Below are 17,605 nucleotides of genomic sequence, written 5' to 3' on the forward strand. Positions count from 1 at the left end.
CGCGCTGCGGGGGCGGGGCGACAAAGAACGCCCCGCGCAGGCGCAAGGAAGGGCTCCTCCGGTTAACCCTTCCGGCGACGGTGCGGCCGTGGGATTTCCCGGGGGCGGTGGTCGACCCAGAGCTGGGGGCCCGCCTCCGGAATGCAGTACTGAGGAGCCTTGGGCGAAAAGCGCCGCTTTAGCTGAGAATATTAATCGTGACGGCTATCGCAGCTTGCACAGTGCCAAGCACTTCTGCTGAAAGCACTTTACGGTGCGAAAAGGGTCTGTGGATTGCACGCCAGCCAATTTTCTGGATTTGCTATTATGTAAGATGAAACCACCGAGGAAGGTGGAGCGAGAATCCTCGAGACCTCTCTGTGCTATTTGTGTAATTGTCTGCCATATAATTATTTCAGAATAAAAACCTTTCTTGAAACCAGGTATTAATCATTTATCCCGGAAAGACAGATGGGCCATCCACTGCACCAGGAATCCTGTAAGCGTCGTCGCTGTAACAACCCACGGAACACCTGACCATCTCTCCCACTTCACCTGTGCTTACACCAGGTCCTTGGATTTCTTGTGCCTCAGTTTCTTCATCTGTAAAATGGGGTCATCGGTGCTACCTTACTGCGGTAGGGTGAGATGACAGACATTCAAAGGGATAAGCTCTGCGCCTCACAGCGCTCAGTACACGCCAGCTATTTTAATTAGCTATCTCTGCTGTTAGTCCAACATTTATTTCAGAGACGCGGTTCGCCATGTCTCAGGCACCGGGCTCAGCGCTTTCCAGGTGCAACCTCGTTTTCTATTTCATTTCCTCCCTAACCAGAGGTTCACAAGTCTATTTTGCATTTGTGTCCTAATCTGACCCTAACAAGCTATTGTATCTCAGATCTTTGGCTCGAGGGAGCAAATTGACATTCCATTCTGCATCTTTATTCTTTATAATGAGCCAAGTTCAATGCTTGGTACATAGTGACTCGTAGGATGTCTTTCTTGTATCATCCACGAATGATATTCTTATCAGCACACACACACAAAAATCAACCCTAAGATAAATCTTCCCTTACACTCACGCTGTCAAAAAGAGGAACCGCATGCTTCCCTCCCTCCTTCCCCACATCCAGGAGAAGGGAAGATGTGCATGCTCAGAAGACAAGACACGTTGGAATCTGAACTTGAAGCCTGTGCACCCCTCCTTGCACATTTGGCGTTGTAAAGCACTGTCCAGCCCTGACAGCCTTTACACCGGGGGTTAATTCGGAGGCTCTAAGCACCAGCATCTGTGCTCAGGACACGTTTGATGTTGAGCTTTACAAGGCAAATCTATGTGCCATTTGAAGCACACGGGGGGGGGGGGGGGTTGTGGGTTTGGTTTTTTTTTTTAGATTTCATTTATTTACTTATTTGACAGAGAGAGAAAGCACAAGCAGGGGGAGCAGCAGAGGGAGAGGGAGAAGCTGTCTCCCCCCTGACCACAGGGCTCAATCCCCAGACTCCTGAGCTGAAGGCAGACGCTTAACTGACTGAGCCACCCAGGCGCCCCCCAAAGGACACATTTTCAGTGTACAGTTTCCCATTATTAATAAATTTTAATCTCTAAATGGATTGACGACCTACTGCACACTGGACTCCGTATCAGGCACTTTACAGCACTTCCTTTCAAATTGGGGCATTTCATTGACGAAAAGCAAAGGTTTTCATTAAAAGGGGGATCAATTTTCTCTCAAGTGAATGAAATCCTTATGACGAAACTTCAATTTAGTGTAACTTAAACGAGCAGGGTTGACTTTAAGAAGAATAGTGAGATTGAAGTCCTTCCGCCCACAGCGACCCTTCATGGAGAGGTTTTCTGTCCCGCAGCTGCAGAGAGGGGACCTGGTGTTGGCGGGCTACCTGTGCCCACCGCTATTCCCAGACCCACATTCAGCAGAAGCCTGGGGAAGGGATTGGGCTTCAGCAGACAGCGAAAGCAGCCACGGCCAGGTTCAGGGTCTGCAGTAATAAATACAGGCCGAGGTAAAGGGTGGGGAAGAACCACGAGAAAAAAGTCACCTCCGCAGGGAGGCTCAGCTGCGCATGCGCGAGCCCAGAGGTTGGACCGCCTAGGAGGCGACGGCAGCGGCCCCTGCTGACCAGGGACCGCCATTGCACACTCCTCGGATCTGCCTTTTTTTTTTTTTTTAAGATTTTATTTATTTATTTGAAAAAGATCACAAGTAGGCAGAGAGAGAGAGAGGGGAGGAAGCAGGCTCCCTGCTGAGCAGAGAGCCCGATGTGGGGCTCGATCCCAGGACTCTGAGATCATGACCTGAGCTGAAGACAGAGGCTTTAACCCACTGAGCCACCCAGGCGCCCCTTGGATCTGTCTTTTGATGCGCTTTGAGTGCTTACGGGATGTCGGCCACCGCCCTTTCAATCAATTAATTAACTTAATCCTCCTTCCACCCTGGGCTTTGGCTAAGCTCCTTTATGCTGGAGAAAACTGAGGCTCAGAGAAGTTAAGTGATTTAATGAAAGTCTCCTCCGATCAGAGCAGAACCTCTACCAGTGACTACATGTAATGAAGGGTTCCTCTGCCCTGGGAAGGACGCGCGTTCCTGCACCTGCCACGACGCGGAGGGACCCCGAGGACACGGAGCTGAGCGAGGTCCAGAAGGACACATCCCGCAGGACCCCATTCCCAGGAGGTCCCCAGAGGAGTCCCATCTGCACAGACAGGATTTGGTGGGAGCCAGGGCTGGGGCAGGGGTGGGGCCTCCAGGCTTCCTGGGGGCAGAGTCTCTGTGAGGGGAGATGGAAAGTTCTGGAGACAGAAGGTGAGGGTCGTTGCACAAGAGTGAGTATGTGGGGCGCCTGGGTGGCTCAGTCGCCCCACTGAGTGTCCGACTCATGATTTCAGCTCAGGTCGTGATCTCAGGGTTGTGAAATCAAGCCCAGCATCAGGCTCTAAGCTCAGTACAGAGTTAGCTTGCTCTCTCTCCTTTGGGCTCCTGGTTGGCTCAGCGGGTTAAGCCTTTGCCTTTGGCTCAGATCATGATCTCAGAGTCCTGGGATCGAGTCCTGCATCAGGCTCCTTGCTTGTCAGAGAGCCTGCTGCTCCCCCCGCCTGTATGCCCCCACACAAATAAATAAATAAGATTTTAAAAAAAATAAATTTTGGTCCTTCCTTTACTGGCTATGTGACCCTGGGCATGTTACTTAACCTCTCTGAGCTCCAGATTTTGCATGTAAAATATCGAATAATCACAGAACCTATTTTACTATGGGGCTCTTGTGAGGCTCGAAGAAACTACCCAGTATACAGTATTCCCTTCTTAAGAGTTTACTCCTGTTTGGGGCACCTGGATGGCTCAGTGGGTTAAAGCCTCCGCCTTCGGCTTAGGTCATGATCCCAGGGTCCTGGGATCAAGCCCCGCATCCGGCTCTCTGCTTGGCAGGGAGCCTGGCTCCCCCTCTCTCTGTGCCTGCCTCTCTGCCTACTTGTGATTTCTGTCTGTCAAATAAATTTTAAAAATCTTTAAAGAAAAAAAAGAGTTTACACCTGTTTTTTTTTTAAAAAAAAAAAAGGATTTACTCCTGTTTTAGGTTGAATTGTGTCCCCCCTACACCACCAAAATAATATACTTAAGTCCTGACCCCCAATACCTAGGAATTGGATTGTATTTGGAGATAAGGGTTTTAATGGGGTAATGTTGTGGTGAGGTCATGGTGGGAGGCCTGCTTCTCCCTCTGCCTCTGCTCCTCTGCCCACTTGTACCCCCTCCAATAAATAAATAAATTAAAAAAAAAAGAAACTTCAATCACCAGGTTAACATTTTAACACTACTTTCTGTTAACACCACTTTAAAAAAATCAAAACGAATGCATAAATGTCCATGATGAACAAGACATGAAATTTTTTTTCCATTTTATTTATTTTTTCAGCGTAACAGTATTCATTCTTTTTGCACAACACCCAGTGCTCCATGCAAAACGTGCCCTCCCCATTACCCACCACCTGTTCCCCCAACCTCCCACCCCTGACCCTTCAAAACCCTCAGGTTGTTTTTCAGAGTCCATAGTCTCTTATGGTTCGCCTCCCCTCCCCAATGTCCATAGCCCGCTCCCCTTCTCCCAATCCCACCTCCCCCCAGCAACCCCCAGTTTGTTTTGTGAGATTAAGAGTCATTTATGGTTTGTCTCCCTCCCGAAATTTTTTTTTTTTTAAGATTTTATTTACTTATTTGAGAGAGAGAGAGAGCGCGCGCGCACGCAAGAGAACACGAGCAGGAGATCATGACCGGAACCGAAGGCAGTTGGTTAACCAACTGAGCCACCCAGGCGCCTCGAGACATCAAGTTTATACACCAAGACAGAACCCGTAGTCTGGATTTTTCTCTTCACCCCGGGTCCAGCATGGCTAGCCAAATAGGTCTTCAGTGTGCCTTTGGGCAAGATGACCCGCATTGACTTCAAGTCCCGAGAAAGTAGTGTAGTGCTGCATTCTCCCCAAGCACCCCAGGGACAGACAAATTGCACTCCAGGGCGGGTGGGGCAAACCAGTTTAGGGAAATCTGGCAAAGCTAAGTGGTGAGAACAGCCGTTTCAGGGCAAAGCCCGTGTGCAGGGTCACTGAACTCTGCAGAGCCTTTAAGGAAAAAAGACAGCCTTGTTTCTAACCCTTCCGAGGGGTTTCGCCCATGGGTGACGCCCCAGGTTACAGAGGCTGAGGACAAGTTACGGTGACTGCCTCCTCCTCTTCCCGTGAGGACACCCAACAGGCCCTTGGGGCTTTGATTAGAGCCCTCCGCCAACTGTTTTGCATTTCTTTGTCTTTAACCTGCCCCTAGGACCTCCAGCCCGGGGACTTTCCAGGGCCCCGATCCACCCATCCGTTGTGCAGCCATATTTTTGCCTCAAATTTTTCACAACCCTCGGACCAGGAGCTCCTAGGTTTTTTTCGGTTATCTTCTGGGAGAGTCCCTCCCTGCCCTCAGGGAGCTGACTAGCTGGAGGAAATAGTCGATCAAATATTTCTCCAAACTGAAGTTTTCAAATGGGGCTTGGAGGGAGAGATAGACTGGGCAAAGGAGATAGCAGAACAGGGCAGGGGTAAGATCTAGCGTGGAGGATCAGGGAGGGCTGTCTGGAGGAGGTGACTTTTTTTTTAAGACTTTATTTATTTGACAGAGAGAGATCACAAGTAGGCGGAGAGGCAGGCAGAGAGAGAGCCGAGGAAGCAGACTCCCCGCTGAGCGCAGAGCCCATGCGATGCGGGGCTCAGTCCCAGGACCCTGAGATCATGACCTGAGCTGAAGGCAGAGGCTTAACCCACTGAGCTACCCAGGCACCCCAAAGAGGTGACTCTTAAAACTGTTTCCTGCGGGATGCTTGGGGGACTCAAGTCGGTGAAGCCTCTGCCTGCAGCATGGGTCATGATCCCAGGGTCCTGGAATTGAGTTCTGTGTCGGGTTCCTTCCTTTGCCTGCTGCTTTCCCCCCAGTGCTCCCCCCCGCCTGCTTGTGCTCTCTCTGACAAATAAATAAATGAAATCTTTTTTTTTAAGATTTTTTATTTATTTATTTGATAGAGAGAGATCACAAGTAGACAGAGAGGCAGGCAGAGAGAGAGAGAGAGAGAGATCACAAGTAGGCAGACAGACAGGCAGAGAGAGAGGAGGAAGCAGGCTCCCTGCAGAGCAGAGAGACCGATGCGGGACTCGATCCCAGGACCCTGAGATCATGACCCGAGCCTGGGATAGAACCCTGCAGGCTCTGTGGCGAGACTGCTTGTGATTCTCCCCCCACAACCCCCGAGTGTGCTCGCTCGCTCTCTCAAAATAAATAAACAAGGAAATAAATAAATCCTTAAAATACGGACTGTGACCAGCCTTCAGAAGCCCTAGAAACGCCCCCGTGTCTCTTCCAGTTGCTACCACCCCAAATCAACCACCATCTTGTCTTCTAACGACATTAGATGAACGGGGGGCCCCTTCTGAATTTTGTATATGTTCCAACATGCTGCATGGGTTCTTCTCAATGCCGAGTTTTCCTCTCGAGACCCTGGCCCAACGTATAAGCCCGTTTCACAGTTGGTGGGGATTCGGGCGTTTTCAGTTTGGGGCAGTTATGACTAACGCTGCTGTGGAACATTTGAGCACATGTCCCAGCAACATTTCTGTTGGGTGCATCCCTCAGAGGGGAATTGCTGAGTCATACACTGCGCCTGATTCCAGTTCCCCTGGATGCCTCCGTCTACCAGAGTACAAACCAGGATGATCTGGAAAGCAAAATGCATGTTAATTTCATGATAGCAGCATGGTTGTAACTTAGGGTTGCCCCAGGACGCTGGGATGTGTGATGTCCCCCAGCAGAAAGGGGAGGATAGGAGTTCTAGAGACCCCAGTGAGAAGAACCTTATGTACAACATGCTGCCTGTTAAGTGTCCTTTTTTGAGGTGGAATGGGGAAGCCTCATGACGCTTCAGCAGGTAGCCCCCAGGAGCAATTCTGTCCCCCATGGGGCACTGGGTCGTGTCTGGGGACATCTGTAGTTGTCACAACGGAGCGCGCCCCTGGCATCAAGTGGGTAGGGACTGGAGATGCCGCTCAACACCCCCGGTGCCCAGGACACCCCAAAGTGCCCAGCATCACCCCATTTTAGACCATGATCGGGTTCTGAATGTTCACAGTGCTCATGGAGTAAAAACCTGTGATGTGATCATTTAAAAAAAAAGAGTGGGGGCGCCTGGGTGGCTCAGTGGATTAAGCCGCTGCCTTCGGCTCAGGTCATGATCTCAGGGTCCTGGGATCGGGCCCCGCATCGGGCTCTCTGCTCCGCCGGGAGCCTGCTTCCTCCTCTCTCTCTGCCTACCTCTCTGCCTACTTGTGATCTCTCTCTCTGTCAAATAAATAAATAAAATCTTAAAAAAAAAAAAAAAGAGTGCCCTAGGAGCTGGCTCAGTCAGCAGAATATGTAAGTCTTGATCTCAGGATCATGAGTTCGAGCCCCACGTTTGAGGTAGAGATTACTAAAAGTAAATAAATAACTCTAGATTTTTAGAGGGTGTATGATATTCATCTGTCCCACAGGTATCTCGTGAGCAGTCTGCCAGACATTGACTGAGGGGCTGGGGACACAGAACAATCGTCCCTGTCCTGGTAGGGCTAGCCAGGGGAAGCATGAATACAGTATGTCAGACGTGTTGTGGAGAAAGCTGAAATGGGATTAGGGGCTGGGACCATGGGGGGCAGATGGTGGCACAGATTTCATATGTATAAGGACGCAGCAGAGCAGACCTGAAGATCGGGGGCAGAGCGATGTGGGTGTCTGGAGGAAGGGCATTCCAGGTGGGGAAAACAGTATGAGCAAAGGTCCTGGGGTAGGACCATGCCTAGAGTGTTGAAGGAAGAGCGTGGAGGCTCTGTGCCTGGAACAGAGTGAGGGAGAGGGAGAGAGGAAGGAGGGAAGGGCAGGGAGGGGATGGGGCACGTCTTGCAGGGTCTTGGCAGCCACTAGGCGTACTCCCCGGTTTTTACCCCCAGGGAGGTGGGAGTCCTCGAGGGCTGTGGGTAGAACGCAGGAATCTGACTCCTGTGCTCGCTCGTGCCCTCTGGTGGCTGCTGCGGGGAGAACAGACTGGTGGTCGCTGAAGGCAGTGGCGATTTTTCTGGTTCAGGCAGGAGACCATGGGGCTTAGGAATAAACGAATGTGCCTCCAGCCTAGCACACTGGAATATTATTATGCCCTAAAAGTACTGACACGCTACAATGTGGATGGACCTTCAAAACATGATGCTCACGGAGAGAAGCGACATACAGGTCATATAACACGTAAACGTCCAGAACAGACAAATCCACAGACACGGGACAGTGGGTTAACGGTTAACAGGGGTTGACGGAGGAGGAATGGGGAGCCATGGCTAAGGACTATTGGGTTTCTTTTTGGGGTGATAGAAATGTTTTAAAATTAGAATATAGAGATAGAAAAATTCATTGCACATTGTTTATGGATGGGGCGCCTGGGTGGTTCCATTGGTAAAGCATCAGCCTTTGGCTCAGGTCATGATCCTGGGGTGCTGGGATCGACCCTCATATCAGGCTCCCTGCTCAGTGTGGAGCCTGCTTCTCCCTTTCCCTCTGCTGCTCTGCCTGCTTGTGCGCACGCGCTCTCTCTCTCAATAAATAAAACATCTTTTAAAAAAGTGCTTTGGAATGAAATTAACACTTAAGTCAGTGGACTGTTAAGTAAAGTAGGTTGCTCTCCCTGATGAGAGCAACGAGTGGGCCTCGTCCAATCAGTTGAAGACCTGAATAAAACAAAAAAGACCGACGTTCCCCCAGCAAGAAGGAATTCCACTTCACATCGGAACTGCGGTGGCAGCTCTTCCTTGGGTCCCCAGCCTGCAGATTTGAGGACTTGCTCTTCCACAGTGGCCTAAGCAAAGTCCTTAAAGGAAACCTTCCTCCCTTCCGCTCTCACTCCCTCTTCCTCGCTACGGATGCGTATGCATGTATGAATCTATACATGCAGAGACACCCCCAGCATGTGTGTGAATAAACACACGTGTGCACGCACACATGCACCGTGTGTGTTTATTCTATACTGCACATGCTGTTTCTATGCAACACACACTGTACTAGGTGTACCCAGTGTATCCGCAAAATGCACGCATTTGTAACAGACTGCCGTCAACAAATCGAGATCCTTCTGTCTAGGAACACTTGGGCGGCTCAGTCCTTAAGCGTCTGCCTTGGGCTCAGTCAGGGTCATGGGATCGAGCCCCCCATCAGGCTCCCTGTTCAGCAGGGGGCCTGCATCTCATTTCCCTCTCCCGCTGCTGCTCCCCCTGCTTGTGTTCCCTCTCCCACTGTGTCTCTCTCTGCCACATAAATAAATAAAAATCTTTGAAGAAGAAGGTGAAGAAGATCCTTCTATCTATTTGCTTCACCCTCACTAGAGTGCTCCCCTCACCTCCGCGCCCAGGATACTATCCCCACGTGTTCACATTGCAGCCAATAAGAAGAAGGAAAGGAAAAGGAGTGTACATATCATTACCATCATTGGCCAGAATTTAGTCACATGACCACACCTAGCTGCAAGGGAACCTGGGAAATGTAGTCTATTCTAGGAGGCCGTGCCCAGCTTACAATAGGAAGTCTTATTTTTTTTTTAAGATTTTATTTATTTATTTATTTATTTGACACAGAGAAAGGGATAATGAGAGAGAGGGAGAGAGCGCAAGCAGGGGGAGTGGAAGGCAGGCAGAGGGAGAGGGAGAAGCAGGCTCCCTGCCAAGCAAGGAGTCCAACGTGGAGCTCGATCCACTATGACCTGAGCTGAAGGCAGACACTTAAGCGACTGAGCCACCCAGGTGCCCCAAGAGGAAGTCTTATCACTGGCAGAGGGGCAGATATGAGGGAACAATTCATCTTTACCACCTGTGATAATGCTAAGAATTTTGTGAGGCTTGCCACTCCTTAACACCCAGCACAAATTTTTCCACAAATTGTACACTTGCGAATTTATCTGCGCTGAGCTTGGGACATATATAAGAATATATCTCTATGGAATAAATTTCTAAAAGTGAAATTGCCAGGCCAAGTTATATGGCTACTTTTAATTCTTTTTTTTTAAAGATTTTATTTTATTTATTTGAGAGAGATCACAAGTAGATAGAGAGGCAGGCGAGAGAGAGAGAGAGAGAGAGAGGGAAGCAGGCTCCCTGCTGAGCAGAGAGCCCGATTCGGGACTCCATCCCAGGACCCCGAGATCACGACCTGAGCCGAAGGCAGCGGCTTAACCCACTGAGCCACCCAGGCGCCCCTTTAAGTCTTTTTAAAGATTTTATTTATTCATTTGACCGTGAGAGATCACAAGTGGGCAGAGAGAGAAGGGGGTAAGCAGGCTCCCCGCTGAGCAGAGAGCCTGATGCACGGCTCGATCCCAGGACCCTGAGATCGATTCGGGGCTCGATCCCAGGACCAGGCAGAGGCTTAACCCACAGGGCCACTCAGGCGCCCCCCTACTTTTAATTTTTAATAATGACGTGAATGTGTCATTCATGTGACACATGTGCCTGGGTGGTTCAGTCAGTTAGGCGTCTGACTCCTCGTTTCGGCTCAGGTCATGATCTCGTACATCATGTATTGGGCTCTGCGCTCAGCAGGAAGTCTGCTTGCAGAGTCTCTCTCTGACCTTAAACCTATTTGTGCTCTCTCATGCTTTCCCTCTCTCCTTAAAATGAATAAATCGTGGGGCGCCTGGGTGGCTCAGTGGGTTGAAGTCTCTGCCTTCGGTTCGGGTCATGATCCCAGGGTCCTGAGATCAAGCCCACATCGGGCTCTCTGCTCGGCGGGGAGCCTGCTTCCTCCTCTCTCTCTGCCTGCCTCTCTGCCTACTTGTGATCTCTGTCTGTCAAATAAATAAATAATTTTTTAAATGAATAAATCTTTAAAAAAATAATAACATGAATGTCAGGGTACCTGGCTGCTCTTTATCTCAGGGTTATGAGCATTGGACTCTTTATCTCAGGGTTGTGAGTTCAAGTCCCCTGTTACGTGTAGGAATTGCTCAAAAACACAATAACACGAATGTCTAATATTATACATGAGATCAGATTGCATATACTACTTTTAAGATACTTCTAGTACTTTTGTAGGAGTATTTATAAATGTACCATGGTGGACAGACTCTTAGGGTGGCCCTCCAAATCCTCACCTCCTGGTACTCACACCCTTGTGCCGTCTCCTCCCTTTGAGTGTGTGTGGGATCTGTGACTTGCTTCTAACTAACAGAACACAGGAGAAGTGGTGGATGTCATTCCCATGAATCGGTTACATAGGATTCCTGTCTCCGGCTGAGTTGTCTCACTCACTTGCTGGTGGGGATGGAGTGAACATCACGTTAGGAAGTTTCTCATGACAAGTCCTGGAGGGTGACTTCTAGCTGACCGCCAGCGAGGAGCTGAGTCCCTCTGTCCTACAACCAGAAGGAACAGAATTCTGCCCGTGACCACAGCACGTGTGGAAACATTTCCTTCCTCGGTCAGGCCTCCAGATGAGACCGTGGCCCAGCACACATGTAGATTTCAGCTCAGACTCTAAGAAGCAGAGCCACCCGAGCTGTGCATCGGATGCCTGAACTACAGGAACTTGAGCTGATAAACAGGTGTTGTATTAAGCGGCTAGATGAGTGGTTATTACGTTTCGCAGCAATAGCTACACAGTCAAGTTAAAGGGACTGGTATGGGGCACCTGGGTGGCTCAGTGGGTTAAGCCTCTGCCTTTGGCTCAGGTCATGATCTTAGGGTCCTGGGATTGAGCCCCGCATCGGGAATCTCTGCTTGGCGGGGGGCCTGCTTCCCCCCACCCTGCCTGCCTCTCTGCCTACTTGTGATCTCTTTCTGTCTCTCTGTCAAATAAATAAATAAATAAATAAATAAATAAAATCTTTAAAAAAAAATAGACTGTTATAAAAAACCATCCCATACCAGTTGCAATTATACAACAACAATCAAGAATTTACAAGCTTGTAGTAAGTCCTATATGCAATATATTCAAAATTTATGGAATTTCCCAAAAATGTCATTTTCGTGGCACCTGGGTGGCTCAGGTGGTTGAGCATCTGCCTTCAGCTCAGGTCATGCTCTCCGGGTCCTGGGGTCCTGGGATTGAGCCCCACATCAGGCTCCCTGCTTAGTAGGGTGTCTGCTTCTTTCCCTCTGCTGCCCCCCGCTGGTGCTCTTTCTCTCTCTCAAATGAATAAATTAAAAATGTCATTTTAGTATTTCTCTCCTCCCTTTGAGCAGTGTATCAATTTCCTAGGATTGCTGTAACAACAGATCACAAACTGGGTGTCTTAACTGACAGGAGCTTGTTGTCTCCCAGCTCTGGAGGTCAGAAGTCCAAGATCTAGGTGTCCGTGGCATTGGATCTTCTGAGGCCAGAAGAAGGGATCTGTCCCATGCCTCTCCCTCAGTTCTGGTAGCCTCAGGTGTTCTTTGTCTAGGAGAGGGGCTTCTCCTTGTGTCCTCACATTGTCTTCCTTCTGTACTTGTCCAAATCTCCCATTTCTACAAGGACACTAGTCATATTGGATTTGAGCCCATTGTAATGACTTGATCTTCTCTCGATCATTTGCAAAGACATTGTTTCCTTTTCTTTTAAAAGATTTTATATTTGTTTTGGAGAGACAGGCAGCAGCACAGTCCCCACCAAGCGGGGAGTCCAATATGGGACTCGATCCTGGGACTCCAGGATGATGACCTGAGCCAAAGGTGGTCACTTAACCGACTGAGCCACCCAGGCGCCCACAAAGACATTATTTCCAAATGAACTCCATTCGCAGGTGCTGGGGGTCAGGACTCCCAATTTTGGGGAGACACAATTCAACCGATAACAAACAGGACCCTACAACAAAGTCCGTGGTTATATTCAGTTGCTATGTCTCTTGAGTCTTATCTTCCCCGAAACTGTTCTCCCTCCCCAGCTCGCTTTTCTAAATATGACCCCATTGAAGAAAGTGGGTCGGCTGTGCCGAAAAGTGCTGCACATTCTTCGATGTGTTAATGTGCTTCCTTGGGGTGTCCACATCCGTTAGCCATCTGGTCTAACCTTGATAAAATGGCAGTTAGGGCTGGAGTCTTGGTTGAGTTCAGGTTCAACTTTTGGGGCAAAGAAAATGCTTCCTAGGTGGTGCTATTTACTTCCTATTGCATTACACCAGAAGGCTCAGAATGCCACGTGTCCCAGGCAGCGTGATGCTAAGACGGATGCGAATGTCCAGGTGATGGCAACCGGACCCCTCCAGGGTCAAGTCATCCTTCCATTGACAGCTTTGACCAGGAATCGTCTTTGCTGGAATCAGTGATTTGTTCAGCAGCTGCAAAATGGCAGCTTTCTAATTCCATCAAAACATAGGCTTTCCCTTTTGTTCCTTTTTCAAAAATTGAGATATAATTGACTACAGGTTAGTTTCAGGTGCATAATACAGATTTGATATTCGTGTTAAACGTAGACTTTTTTTTTTTTTAAGATTTTATTTGATAGATAGAGATCACAAGTAGGCAGAGAGAGAGGAAGGGAAGCAGGCTCCCCGGTGAGCAGAGAGCCCGATGCGGGGGCTTGATCCTAGGACTCTGGGACCATGACCTGAGCCGAAGGCAGAGGCCTTAACCACTGAACCACCCAGGCGCCCCCAATGTAAACTTTTTTTTTTTAAGATTTTTTATTTATTTATTTGACAGAGATCACAAGCAGGCAGAGAGGCAGGCAGAGAGAGGAGGAAGCAGGCTCCCTGCTGAGCAGAGAGCCCGATGGGATCATGACCTGAGCGGAAGGCAGAGGCTTTAATAACCCCCTGAGCCACCCAGGCGCCCCAAATGTAGACTTTCTAGTTCCTGTATTGATTGGCTGGAAATCTGTTAAAAAAAAAAATCTTCCCTTTACCAGCTAGAGCTACTCAAGTCCACTGAAACAGAGTTTGTAGGGTAAAGATTTTTTTTTTTAAATTTTATTTATTTAACAGAGAAATCACAACTAGGCAGAGAGGCAGGCAGAGAGAGAGGAGGAAGCAGGCTCCCTGCGGAGCAGAGAGCCCGACGTGGGGCTCGATCCCAGGACCCTGAGATCATGACCTGAGCCGAAGGCAGTGGCTTAATCCACTGAGCCACCCAGGCGCCCCTGTAGGGTAAAGATTGATTAAATGTTTAACTCTCTCTCTTTGAAAGCCCGCTTCAAGAGCAGTGGGCACCCCAGTTACCTCCCAGGGTGACCAGGGGTAGCTTAGTTTTCTTCTTCCCCTTTCTGCTTTTATGAAGTGGCATTAGGAACTCCTGGTTTTTGGTACTGGCAACTTACCTGGCCAGTTGTGGTCACCTCATTATTTTTTGAAAGCTGCCTTCCCCCCATGTAAAATCAGGTCATGAAGACCTCTGTTATTCCACCGAATCCAAGACGTCATCCACGGTAAGAACGACGCTATTCCCATGACTTACAGATTAGTGAGAAAGAAATTACATCGTCCATCCATCTACGTCACACAATTGGCGGCAAGGGGCACCTTAATTTCAGCGACATTCAAACAGGAAGACACGCGCACACGCCAATTTCTTTTAAAAGTCCTGTAGTATAACAGTCTATTTTGCTCCTTTTTTAATTTTATTTTTTTAAAAGACTTTATTTGATAGAGAGAGAGAGATCACAAGCAGGCAGAGAGGCAGACGGGGGCGGGGGGTGGGGAGCAGGCTCCCTGCTGATCCCAGGACCCTGAGGTCATGACCTGAGCCGAAGGCAGAGGCTCAACCCACTGAGCCACCCAGGCGCCCCTCGACTGTTATCTTGAGCTGCCAAATTTGGGGGCCATTTGTCATACAGCTATACATAACTGATGCATTATTGCCTTCCTCATTCATGCTAAAGCTAAAGAAAATGAGGCTCTGGGGCACCTAGGTGGGTCAGAGGGTTAAAGCCTCTGCCTTCTGTCTCAGGTCATGATCCTGGGGTCCTGGGATCGAGCCCCACATCGGGCTCTCTGCTCAGCAGGGAGCCTGCTTCCTCCTCTCTCTCTGCCTGCCTCTCTGCCTGCCTCTCTGCCTGCTTGTGATCTCTGCCTGTCAAATAAATAAATAAAATCTTAAAAAAAAAAAAAAAGAAAAAGAAAATGAAGCTCTGATAAGTAACCCGCCCCAGGTTACACAGAACACAGGTCCTAAACTTAGTATTTTTTTTTTTTTTAAAGATTTTATTTATTTATTTGTTTGTCAGAGAGAGAGAGTGTGTGTGCACAAGCAGGCGGAGTGGCAGGCAGAGGGAGAGGCAGGCAGAGGGAGAGGCAGGCAGAGGGAGAGGCAGAAGCAGGCTCGATCCCAGGACCCTGGGATCACGAACTGGGCTGAAAGCAGATGCTTAGCCCACTGAGCCACCCAGGTGCCCATTTTTTTCTTTTTTATACTTAAAAAAAAATGTAGTAAAATATACATAGCAAACTTCACTCTCAATTCTATTCCATTGGTCAGTATGTCTACAACAAGTCAATATGGTACAGAGGTCGGCACCCGCTGTTTTAAACACATGGTCTTATAGTAAATTTCCAAATCAGGGAACATGAGTCTTCAGATTCGTTCTCTCTCTCTCTCTCTCTCTTTTAATTGCATTGGGTGAGGCGTCTGAGTGGCTTAGTCATTAAGCATCTGGCTTTGGCTCAGGTCATGATCCCAGGGTCCTGGGTTCAGGTCCCACATCTGGCTCCCTGCTCTGTAGGAAGCCTGATTCTTTCTCCAGCTCCCCCTGCTTATGTTCTCTCTTTCTCTGTGTCTCTCTGTCAAATAAATAAAATCTTTAAAAAAAAAATCGTATTGGCTATTTGGGGTCGCTTGAGATTCAATACGAATTCTAGGATGGATATTTCTTTCTTTCTTTTTTTTTTTTAAGATTTTATTTATTTATTTGACAGAGAGAGATCACAAGTAGACAGAGAGACAGGCAGAGAGAGAGAGAGAGGGAAGCAGGCTCCCTGCTGAGCAGAGAGCCCGATGCGGGACTCGATCCCAGGACCCTGAGATCATGACCTGAGCCAAAGGCAGTGGCTTAACCCACTGAGCCACCCAGGCGCCCTAGGATGGATATTTCTATCTCTGCAAAAAAAGTGATTGGGATTTTAACGGCGATTGCATTAAATCTGTTGACCCATTACTTTGGGTAGTTTTTGACATCTGAATAATATTAAGTCAGGCACCCAGGGAATAGGAGAAAATATTTGCAAATCATATAACTGATGTGGGGTTAAGGACCACAACATATAAAGAACTCCAATAGTTCAACAACACAAAACACAAACGACCTAATTAAAAGAAAGGGGGGAGGGGCACCTGGGTGGCTCAGTGGGTTAAAGCCTCTGCCTTCGGCTCAGGTCATGATCCCAGGATCCTGGGATCGAGCCCCGCATGGGGCCCTCTGCTCAGCGGGGAGCCTGCTTCCCTTCCTCTCTCTCTGTCTGCCTCTCTGCCTACCTGTGATCTCTGTCAAATAAATAAGTAAAATCTGTAAAAAAAAAAATAAATAAAAGAAAGGGGGGAGCACAAAAGACCTGAATAGACTTTTTTTTTAAAGATTTTATTTTTTTATTTATTTTTGACAGACAGAGATCACAAGTAGGCAGAGAGGCAGGCAGAGAGAGAGGAGGAAGCAGGCTCCCCGCTGAGCAGAGAGCCTGATGTGGGGCTTGATCCCAGGACCCTGGGATCATGACCTGAGCAGAAGGCAGAGGCTTTAATCCACTGAGCTACCCAGGCGCCCCTTGAATAGACAATTTTTTAAAAAAGATTTTATTTATTTATCTGACAGAGATAGAGAAAGAGAGCATAAGAAGGGGGAGCAGCAGAGAGAGGGAGAGGGGGAAGCAGGCTCCCCTCTGAGCAGGGAGCCCAATGCAGGACTTGATCCCAGCACCCTGAGATCAAGACGGGAGCCCAACCATCTGAGCGACCCAGGCAACCCTGATCATGATTCCTTAGGAAATGCAAATAAAACCCAAGGAGATACTAATGACTTCACACCCAGGAGGATGGCTATTGTTAAAACAAAAGACAGGGGCACCTGGGAGGCTCAGTGGGTTAAAGCCTCTGCCTGGCTCAGGTCATGATCCCAGGGTCCTAGGATGGAGCCCCACATTAGGCTCTATGCTCAGCAGGGAGCCTGCTTCCCCCCCTTCTCTCTCCACCTGCCTCTCTGCCTACTTGTGATCTCTGTCTGTCAACTAAATAAATCAAATCTTTAAAAAACAAAACAAAACAAGACAAACAAACAAAAAAACACGGAAAGTAATAAGAGTTATTGAGAATGTGGAGAAATCAGAACCCTTGCATACGGCCAGTGGGAATGGAAAATGCGCCAGCCCCCATCCAGAACAATACGGCAGTTCCTTAACAAGTTAAACACAGAACTACCACGTCATCCAGCAACCCCACTTCTGGGTATTTACCCAAAAGAGCTGAAAGCACGTTCTCAAAGAGCTATCTGTACATCCTGTGTTCGTAGCAGAATTATTCAGACAGTTGAGCGATGGAAACACCGCCAAGTATCCATTCGTGGACGAACGGAGAAACAGAACGTGTCCCCTCCGCACGGCAGAATGTGATGCAGCTTGAAAAATGACGGACACGGGCACCTGCTGCAACACGGATGGACGGAGGACATCACGCTCGTCCAAATAAGCCAGATTCAGGAGGACAAATTCTGTATGAATCCACTTAGATGAGGTCCCCAGAGGAGACGGTGGGAGCCGGGGCGCCCCTTTACAGAGCCTTCTAAAAACACAGCCATAATACCACGATTGCACCTTAAACCATTAGTGGCAAGAATCTACACATGGGATCGGATTTCACCGCCACCAAAAAGTACACGGGAAAACCGGAGAAATCAAAACATCTGTACCAGAGAGCACTGTACTGTACCAGTATCACTTTCCTGGTTTTGACAACACGCGTTGTTTACGGTAGACCAGACGTTATCACTGGGGGAAGGGTTGATAAGACTCTGTACTGTCTTTGGGATTTCTTGCCAGTCTGAAAATGGTTCCAAAGACTTAAAAATTGTAGTAATAATAAAACAAACCCTGCAGGGCGCCTGGGTGGCTCAGT

This window comes from Meles meles, chromosome 20, assembly GCF_922984935.1.
Source record: "Meles meles chromosome 20, mMelMel3.1 paternal haplotype, whole genome shotgun sequence".
Classification (NCBI taxonomy): domain Eukaryota; kingdom Metazoa; phylum Chordata; class Mammalia; order Carnivora; family Mustelidae; genus Meles; species Meles meles.